Below are 9747 nucleotides of genomic sequence, written 5' to 3' on the forward strand. Positions count from 1 at the left end.
GATTACCGATTTCTGCTTAAAAAGTGTATATAATGTACATGTAATTTTATATAGAGTATCATTAAAGGAAGGTTGTTTTGAATTTTGCGAGGATCGGTGAAAGGGTTACCGATTTCTGCTTAAAAAATGTGTAAGTTATTCGATGGACAGAATATCATTTAAGGAAGGTATTGAATTTGGCGAGAATTGGTGAAGGAGCTACCGATTTTTGCTTAAAAAGTTATATGTACAAGTTATTCATGTAATTTTATATAGAGTATCATTAAAAGAAGGTTGGTATTGAATTTGGCGATAATCGGTATAGAGGTTCTTTCTTTATAAACTTTTGAATTTTTGAGAAATGTTCGTGGTTGCTCTAACTTCCGTCAATTTTGAGATAGTCTTTTCTACCCTTATTTTATATATAATTCTTTAAGATTTGGTTGATTAGACCCAACTTTATACGCGATTAAAGGTCTATATACGAAGTCCATATGGACCATGTAGCCTGAACTCCTAAAGTCAGAATCGATTTGATATTGCGTCAATTGTAAAACCTCACTTGTGCTACTAAGCTAACCCTCTATCAATTCATAAAAAGATTAAATTTAAAATTAAATAAAGTGTGCAAATTAGAAACTTGCACATTCTCCTCATTACAGATCGCTACCATTGCTCCTATTTTATTTCGCTCATAAAGCTTTTTTATGAGGAGAGAAGCCCAACTAAAATAAATACCTACTTATAAAATTATGCATCAAATAAAATGCAAGCTTCCTCATAAGAGGAGCTTTGTGAGCGAAATAAAATAGGAGCAATGGTAGCGATTTGTAATGAGGAGGAAGCAATGTGCAAGTTTCTAAAAGTATTTAGGTTTTTTCTTAACACGCTCTTAAGGAGTTCTATTTAAATTAAAAGAAAGAAAAATCAAATATTTATATCAAATAAAAATTACGTGCAAAAATATTCTTTATGTTGCATGTTATAATTTAATTATATTTACTCAATTTGTAAAAGCTCAAAATATGACATTTTCTTAGAAATGCATATTCCAAACGATTGCACTCTTTACGCAGTTGTAACTCAGAAGCTATTCATTGTACGAAAAAAAGTTCCAGACGAAAGTTGTAGAGAATTATTTTCTCTAGGAGCGTCCTTATGAGTAATCAAAAATTTATTACCCCAACAAATGTTTTTATTCGCCAAAATTTTGTACATGACTGGCTTAATTCTCGATAACTTGATAAGAAAAAATTGAAATCAAAATCTAAAAAAAGATTAAAGCTGAAAGAAAATTTTACAACAAAATTTTAGTTTTAAATAAAAAATAGATTTGGGTTAGGTTACATTTTTTGGGGTAGGATGCAAGGAAAGGGACAGTGTACCTTCCCCACCTACGTATATGTTGTTTTTCTGTGTTATCAGCAAACAAAAATTACGTCTCATTTATGAAACTTTTTTTTGTTAACTTTTTAATAAACAACGATCGATAGCTAAAACTTTGAATGTTATTTAGGAACATGATCTTGATAACATACGAGTATGTCAAGATAAAAACCGTATCTCGTTGCTCCGTTTTAAACGTAACATTTATCTACATAAAATTTTGTTTTTAACAAAAATATTTCCCATTTTGTCGAGTTCATTGTTTTTTGTACGTCAAATATTCCATTCCTAATTAAACAAAGTTACAGCTGTTTAAGAATTGCTTATGTTTTAAACAATTTTTCTTGATCCTTTATTTAGCGGAGTGTATTTTTATTATTATATAAAGATAATATATAATTATAATGTGTCATTCTAATATACACATGGTGTTAAAAAAAAGAGTTCAAGACTTACCGGGTAGATAGTACTTATTATACTGAGTAAATGCTTAGTAAACATAGGTTGCAAGCTCAACCGTTCCTGAGATATAAACAGTGTATATGCAAATATCTCGAAAAATATGGAGGATACGGAAAAATGTTTGACAAAAATTGCATGGTTTGATGGAAGCCACATGATGAAAATATGACTTGACCTTGAGTGACCTTTTCAAGGCCAGGTCAATGTAATCGATTTTATCTTAAATGGATTCCTCTATATTGTAGTATATCGTTTGAAAGAAAATGAAAAAAAAAAGAAAAATTGTGGCACAAACCAGAGGTCGATTATATCTTGATTCGTTTGGGGGTTATTTAACTTAAAGTTCGAAAAAGCCAATTTTTGACTCTAAATAACTCTTGAACGGATCAACGTATGGATCTCTGGTTTGCGCCAGAATTTTTCTTATTTTATGCCCTTTCCTACGATATATGACAATATGGGGAATCTCATTTAAGAAATTAAAGGTGACCTTCACGATTTTCAAACGGCTATTCAAGGTCAAATCAATGTCATCATCTTATGTCTCCCTTGAAGTCGCATTACTTTCGTATGAAACATTTTTCTCTAAAATGCTTTGTTTCCGAGATATACAATAAGTTTGTGCGCGAATGGGTGAAGGAAATTAGCGGTCGAGGTTTTGAAAAGTTTATCAAAATTTATAACGAAATGTCTATAATTAAAATGAACGATATGTACAGTTATTTACAATGTCTTTAGTTTCTCGCTACCAACTTATTCACGCGGGCGAATGCGCGCGGAGAAGGCCGTCACTCGAAGCACGAGTTTAAGACCGAGAGCAGCGTAAGAAATGCTTGAAGACCGACCGAATATGCCGAATACGAAATATGGAATCGTAATCTTAACGCATTAAGTCGGTGTACAATTCAATAGCAACTCTCACTTTTCTCTCGATGCGACTAGGAAACGAATGCCGAGCAGCGCGCGGAGGACCGAAGCTTTACCGGCTCACACTCCGAACCCCCCGTTCGCGCTCCGAAAATGCGCTGGGCCAATCTACTATCGAAACCCCGAGACGTACGTAATTTGACAACTTCGAACTGTTCAGCAGTCCTCGGGGCCGATAACCGATCAGCTGTTTTCGTATACGTCTCTCTCTTTGTCCCGGGTGTTTACCTCTCGCTCAGAGGTTCCCGAGACAAAGGGAGAGAATCGGTACACGCGGAAAAAGCGTAACACTGTTTTTGGTCTCTCGAAACTTCTCGGCGATGTCTTCTCGGAAACACGGCGACTATTCTCCGAAACGCGAATACATTTAGCTTTGCAATTTAAGAATTCTTCGAGATAATCCGCGTGCGTCTCGAGAGAAATTATGCTATAATTCCGAAAGCAGTTCGATTTCGAACAAGTTTGTTACACTTTAACAAATTCACCCTGTGTATATGTAATATAATATTATATATATAATATAATATAAATATTATATGTATGTATATACATAATAAACATTTTGTAAAATTTATTTGTTTTAGATTGTTTTGTGACCAATACAGGTAAGTTTTTGTGTTTTCTTTGTATCTCTTTCTATTTCTTTCTAGATTTCTCTCTATATTTTTCTTTTTCAATTTCTTTTTTTCTTCTTTCTCCTTTTCTCTTATTTTCTCTTAAGTATCTATATAACGTTGCTGCGGTGAAGTAAGACTATTGTGTGCCTATATAAAATCGTTATATATAAAATTGGCTGTTAAGCGGTTTTATATATAGCGTCTGCAAATAACGGCTGCTGTGCGCCGATATAGGACTGTGCGCATACAAATAACGGCTGCTGTGCGCTGGTACAAGGCTGCTGTGCGCCGGTACAAGGTTGCTGTGCGCCTACAAAGAACGGCTGCTGTGCGCCGGTACAAGGCTGCTGTGCGCCGGTACAAGGTTGCTGTGCGCCTGCAAAGATTGGGTGCTGTGCGCCTATAAACATCGGCTGCTGTGCGCCTGCAAAAATAGGCTGCTGTGCGCCTACAAAAATAGGCTGCTGAGCGTTTGTGAAGAATTGCTTTACGTTTGCAAAAAATTAAAACAAAATGTCTCTAAAGACAAAAAAATATTATTTTAAAGCCTGAAAATATAGATATTATTATCCGAAATGAATGGCTTAACGATGAACATATGAATCATTTTCACCAACTTTTACAAAACTGTTCCGATTATAGACCTGTCGTAACATTGCAAATACAAATTCCTCATTTGATACAACCTGTGTTACAAGATACAAAACACATTCAAATATTATCCAGTCCGTCACATTGGGTATGCAGCTATTACGATAGAAAAAATATATTTACATATGATTCTTTGAATAAACAAACATTACATAAAGACCATGAACAATTCTTGAGAAGATTGTTTCCAACATATGATTTTAACAAAAATCCTGTCAAGTTTCCTACAGTACAACAACAGCCCAACTATAACGATTGCGGTGTTTTCGCAATAACCTTTGCTACTTCATTGTTATATAATATTAAACCTGACAAAGTTAGGTATAATCATAGTTTAATGCGTTCGCATTTAATAAAAATTTTCGAATTTAATGTCATTGAGCATTTTCCTCAAGATTTAAACAATCCTCAGAAAGTGCTTCCATTAGCAGTAATAAAGGCAAAAGAAGCTGAAGCAGCACGTATACGTGCAAAACGTCAATATGACAATACACAGAAAGAGAAAGAGAATCAGTTACAAAATAATAGTGATTCTCATCAATCTAAAACAGTTTCAAATGTGTGTATAGGTAAAGGTACAAAACGTCAATGTGAAATAGAACAACATTGTGATTTACATCAATCTAAGAAAATATGTTTATTAAATAACAATGAAAATATTAGTTTGTGTGACAGCAATAAGCAGAATCAAGTACATCATGATATAAAAGATTTTAAAAATAAAAGTATTGATAAACATTTGCAATATGTAAATGATCTTAGAGTAGATCTTAATGAAGAGAATATCAACAATAACAACAAACATCAACAAAAAATGCAGTATGAACAAAAAATTGAACATTTAAATCAAGTGACCTACATGGTTATTTCAGAATTTGATTGCACTGACGTACATCAACAAAACTTAGAATGCAATGCTAAAAAACGTAAATATGACGAACAGTGTTTAGATAATAATGCTAAAAAGAATGCTAGAAGGCGACAGGCATATCAACAAGACCTAGAAAATAATCGCGCTGTTCGAGTACAACGATATAATAAAAATCCAGAAAAATATCGCGTTTATAAAGCACAACAATATAATAAGAATCCGGAAAAAAAAACGCACTCGCTCAGTACAAGAATATAATAAAAATCGAAAAAATATTCTTCTTAAAAAGAGACTTCGATATCAAGAAGATATTGAAAATAATCGTTTGAAAAGTTTGCGTAGATATAAACAAGATCCACAAAATCGTATTAAAAAACGCTGTCAATATAAAAAGAACGTTGTAAAAGAATGTGCCCGAAAACAAATATATTATATTCAGCATTCTCAGCGTGAACGAGAGAGACAAAAAGCATTATCTTCTGATCAAAAATGGCTTCGCAATAAGCGATATTATCAGAAAAGAAGTTCTAAGTTATCGAGACTTGGAAAGAAAAATTACGATATTGCAAAAAATATTGGGAAAAAATATGTCCAGATTCGGTTGAAAAATTCTATAAAAATTCGGGAGTCTCCAGAAGTTATCATTAAAAATATTCTACACAAGTTGAATATTACAGACTCCAGCAAAGATTACATTGAAAAGCGATTAGAAGTTGAAAGAATCATACGCTGGTGTATGTATATTAGAGAAGGTTATATTCGTAATATGCGTAAAATATTAACTTGGCTTCAAAACAAATCAGAAGTACGTTTAACTCTTGTTGCAGAATGTTCTACAGTTGATGACAAATTATGTACGCTGTGTGGCGAATCTAGACATACAGCTTCGTCCGAAAGTTATTTTCTTGATTCTACATATCACGATATAAATTCATTTAAAGCCAATACAGCGGAGCCTTTAATAATAAATACGAAAAGACTGACTGAAAATGTATTACCCTTGATAGAAGCGCGAGCAAAAAAATCGTGGTTGTGCAATTCTTTATGTAAAATTAATGATGCGGTCTTAATTGATCGATATCAAAAACTTCTAGTAGCTATAAATACATGTACTTTAAAAAACGTACCAAAACTGATGCGGAACATTTTCGAATGTACTGTGAAAAAAGACGTACCAAAACTGATGCAGAACATTTTCGAATGTACTGTGAAAACTTGTTATAAATTAGGCCATACGCAAAATTGTTACATTGATTTAAATCTTTGTAAAGCAATGTCTGTTCCAATGCAATTGTTATCGCCTCATTTCCCCCAAGTAAGATATTTTATACGTGTTATATATTGTTACGTCCAACCCCTGGATTAGGATAAGAAAAACTGGGAAGCGAAGGAAAGGCTAACCAGAGGGGTAGGGGTAAGGGAGGACGCAACCAGATACTCACAAATGTCGCTCGCAGGTACGCTCTGAGGCGCGTGGCGCGAGCGGAACGCACTTTTCAATGGCTCAGGAAGGGTCGACGTCCGTAGGAACGGTAGGACGCCTTCCTAGAGCGGTGCGATCGTCGGTCCTCTTTCAAGTCAGGGAATTTAATCCCTTTAACTTAGGATCGGACCTTGTGCGATCTCGAGAGGTGGGGGATGAGTAATGGGTGAATCTTAAGTTACAAATAAAATGAGGTGGGAACTCACAGTTAACATGAAAAAAGAAACATTTATTCTAAATATAATTTGAGCAAACTATCGATATTACAGTTTAGTAAGGCATAGGTAACTTAAACGGAGAATTGAAATATTTTAAAGTGAAAGTGTTTGTGTAAGGTGTATTCATCGCGGGTGTTACACTAGTGCGGAGGTGATCGGGCAGGATTTTTGAAGGGGAAACCTATTCAATGCACATCCTGCCCGCTATTATTACAATTAATCGTAGAATAGAGTTTACATGAATTTAATTAAATATGTGTGCGATGTGTAGGTGTATTTGAGTCTAAATTAAAGATATAAAGAGATGATCGGAGGGTGAAGACGGAGAAACAGGATTTAACAAATAATTATAAGCTATGGGTCGAGGAAAGCTGAATATACATGTAAGTTAAGACAAGGAAGATAAAAGATTTTGTGGTATACCTCTAGTCAAGAGTAACCACCTCAGGACGGACCAGTTCCTCGAGATCAAGAGTCGAAGCGGTCGAGGAGGTCGGGGACGGACTTCGGGAAGAGGAGGGGGAATCGGGAGGTTCGAGCAAGGTGGCGGGATCGCGGTTGACGGGGACCACGCGGAATGGGGCCACCCGACAAACAGGGCGAAAAGGTGCGGGGAAAGGCCGTGATGGTAGAATAATAGGGCGAGGTGCCACGACGGGGCGACTCTGCTGAGAGGAACAGGGTTGCTCCGAGAAGGTTGGTGGAGGCGGTGGACTGGCGACACGCGAAGGACCGGGTTTAGCTTGTTCGTTTTCTAATCTCCTTCGCTATTGCTGCTTCCGACGATCACGCTCGTGTTTTACGGCCCTTCGAGATTTCTTAAGGGGGGGACCGCGGGATTCCACTACAAGTTAATAGCTTGTTAATTGTTAAAAACCGTTAATCGCGGCAAGTCGACTCGATTTTGGAGGGTTGGAATTAACGAGAGAGAGTCTGCTGAGGTTCCCAGCAGTAAATAGAAAAGAGATTACTCCGAGCCCGCCGATAAATCAGCTAACTCAGGAGTAATATAGAAAAAGAAATTACTCCGAGCCCGCCGATAAATCAGCTAACTCAGAAGTAATATAGGAATAAAGATTACTCCGAGCCCGCCGATGAATCAGCTAACTCAGAAGTAATATAATAGAGATTACTTCGAGCCCGCCGATAAATCAGCTAACTCAGAAGTAATATAATAGAGATTACTCCGAGCCCGCCGATAAATCAGCTAACTCAGAAGTAATATAGGAATAGAGATTACTCCGAGCCCGCCGATAAATCAGCTAACTCAGGAGTAATATAGAAAAGGTGATTGGAGGGTTAGAGGGATTAATGTTTAAGGATTATGGATTAATGTTAACCGAGAGAACTTCTGGACACACGAAAAAATGGGGATAAATAAATGAAGTGTATATACGACTTACTACTTGACGCTGGTTGGATTGAGAGTAGAAATAGCCGGAACCGATGATCCTCGGGCTCTCAGCGAACACTCGCAATTTCAACGCGCACAACTCAACTTGGAAGTCTGACTGCAGGGTTCGAAGAGACCGAAGTTCAGGAGGTGGAGATGAAGAAAAATAAAATGAGAGCTGAGTGCTCCAATGTCGGGGTTTATATAGGAAAGTTAAAGGGATGGAAGGGATGAATTTCGTGTGGGATGTGTCTGATTTTCGTTTAGGGAACTTCTGGTTGGCGGGATGTTTCTAATTATTGTTTAAGGGATTTCTTATTGGGTGGGATGGTCTTCACCCAAGAGCTGGGTTCTTAAGTTTTCGCCTATCCTAGAAAGCTAGAGACGGTTGTCGATTTTTCCGGGTGTTCATTGGTGAGTCCCCTCGTAAGGCCCCCACTGTCTTGCTGGGGGTGCAACCTATCGTTTCCTCCAGTGATTCATCTGTTTTTCGACTATCGCCGATTTCTCTTTTATTAGGGTCCCTTATTTGTCTTGCGACCCTGCTCGAATCGCCGACAGACGACGCATATCCCTCCAATCTCAAGTGCAGTTTTACTGCAGTTTTATTGCTAAGTGCAAACAGAAACTTCCGCCACGTGCTCTTACAAGATTTCCAAAAGCACGTTTTAGATCTCGTTTCTGTTTGTCGGAACATTGCGCGGGAAATTTGAGCTAGTCGCACGATACAGTACAGATCCCCATCAACCCCTGTCTGGAATTAAGGCCCCTTTTACGCGTCGTGTCGCCGGGTTTATAGTTATGGGCCCGATAAGGTTGCTGAGAATCTGGTCACCATATGCCCCGTCTGTCACCAATTCGTAATCTGGAGGGTTGGTTTTATTTGATCATAAAAAAAAAGGAATGTGAGGAGATCTAAACTCACTCCCCGATCGACAACCGTCCGTGCTCGGTTTGTGTATCCTAATCTTAAGGGCCACTCTTAGGCGCACAAGAATTCCCGCGAAAAAGGGGAAATCGTGGAGTCTGCAGGACGTAACAATATCGACTTAAGAGTTGTTATCAAAAGATCTTACATTTGGACGAAGCATTATATTCTGCTGAACTAAATATATTAAATGAAATTGTAACTTCAGCACAAGAAAAAGCAGATGTGTACAAGCATCGGCAAAGTGAAATAACTTTGAGTGATGATGACATTTTTTCTAAATATCATAACGCATTTACAGTTTTGAAAAAACGTTCACTGGACACACCACGGTACGTTTGTGTGTCGTGTGAGAGACTTTGTTATAAAAGAAGTGTTTCTAAACTTACTGAACGTAAACTTAAAACACGAGATAATCCAATTTGGAAAGATTTAATGGCATATGTAGAGCAAAAACAAATTAATCCGCAATATATTTGTCATTATTGTGATCGTAAATTGCGTAGCGGCTTGTTGCCTGCTTACTGCGTTCTGAATAATCTTTCCGTAAATGATGTACCCGAAGTAATATCGTCTCTTAATGAATTTGAGAAATTGCTTGTACAGAGAGCTAAAGCTTTTCAAACTGTTGTTAAAATGAGAACAGTTGTTAACAGAAAAATACCTGCAAGACAAAAGATACAAAAAGTTAAAGGTAGAACATTTCATTTGCCACTTCCCTTACAACAGACCATCGATAAGTTATGTTCCGTAACTGATCCAATAAATCTCAATCACGAATTGTATATTTTACTTCGAAATATTCCGACTAAGTCAAAAATTATCTGGGAAG

The sequence above is a fragment of the Temnothorax nylanderi genome, unplaced genomic scaffold (genome assembly GCF_030848795.1).
Source record: "Temnothorax nylanderi isolate EJ_2023f unplaced genomic scaffold, tnyl_v1.0 TNYL_tig0340_pilon, whole genome shotgun sequence".
Lineage (NCBI taxonomy): Eukaryota > Metazoa > Arthropoda > Insecta > Hymenoptera > Formicidae > Temnothorax > Temnothorax nylanderi.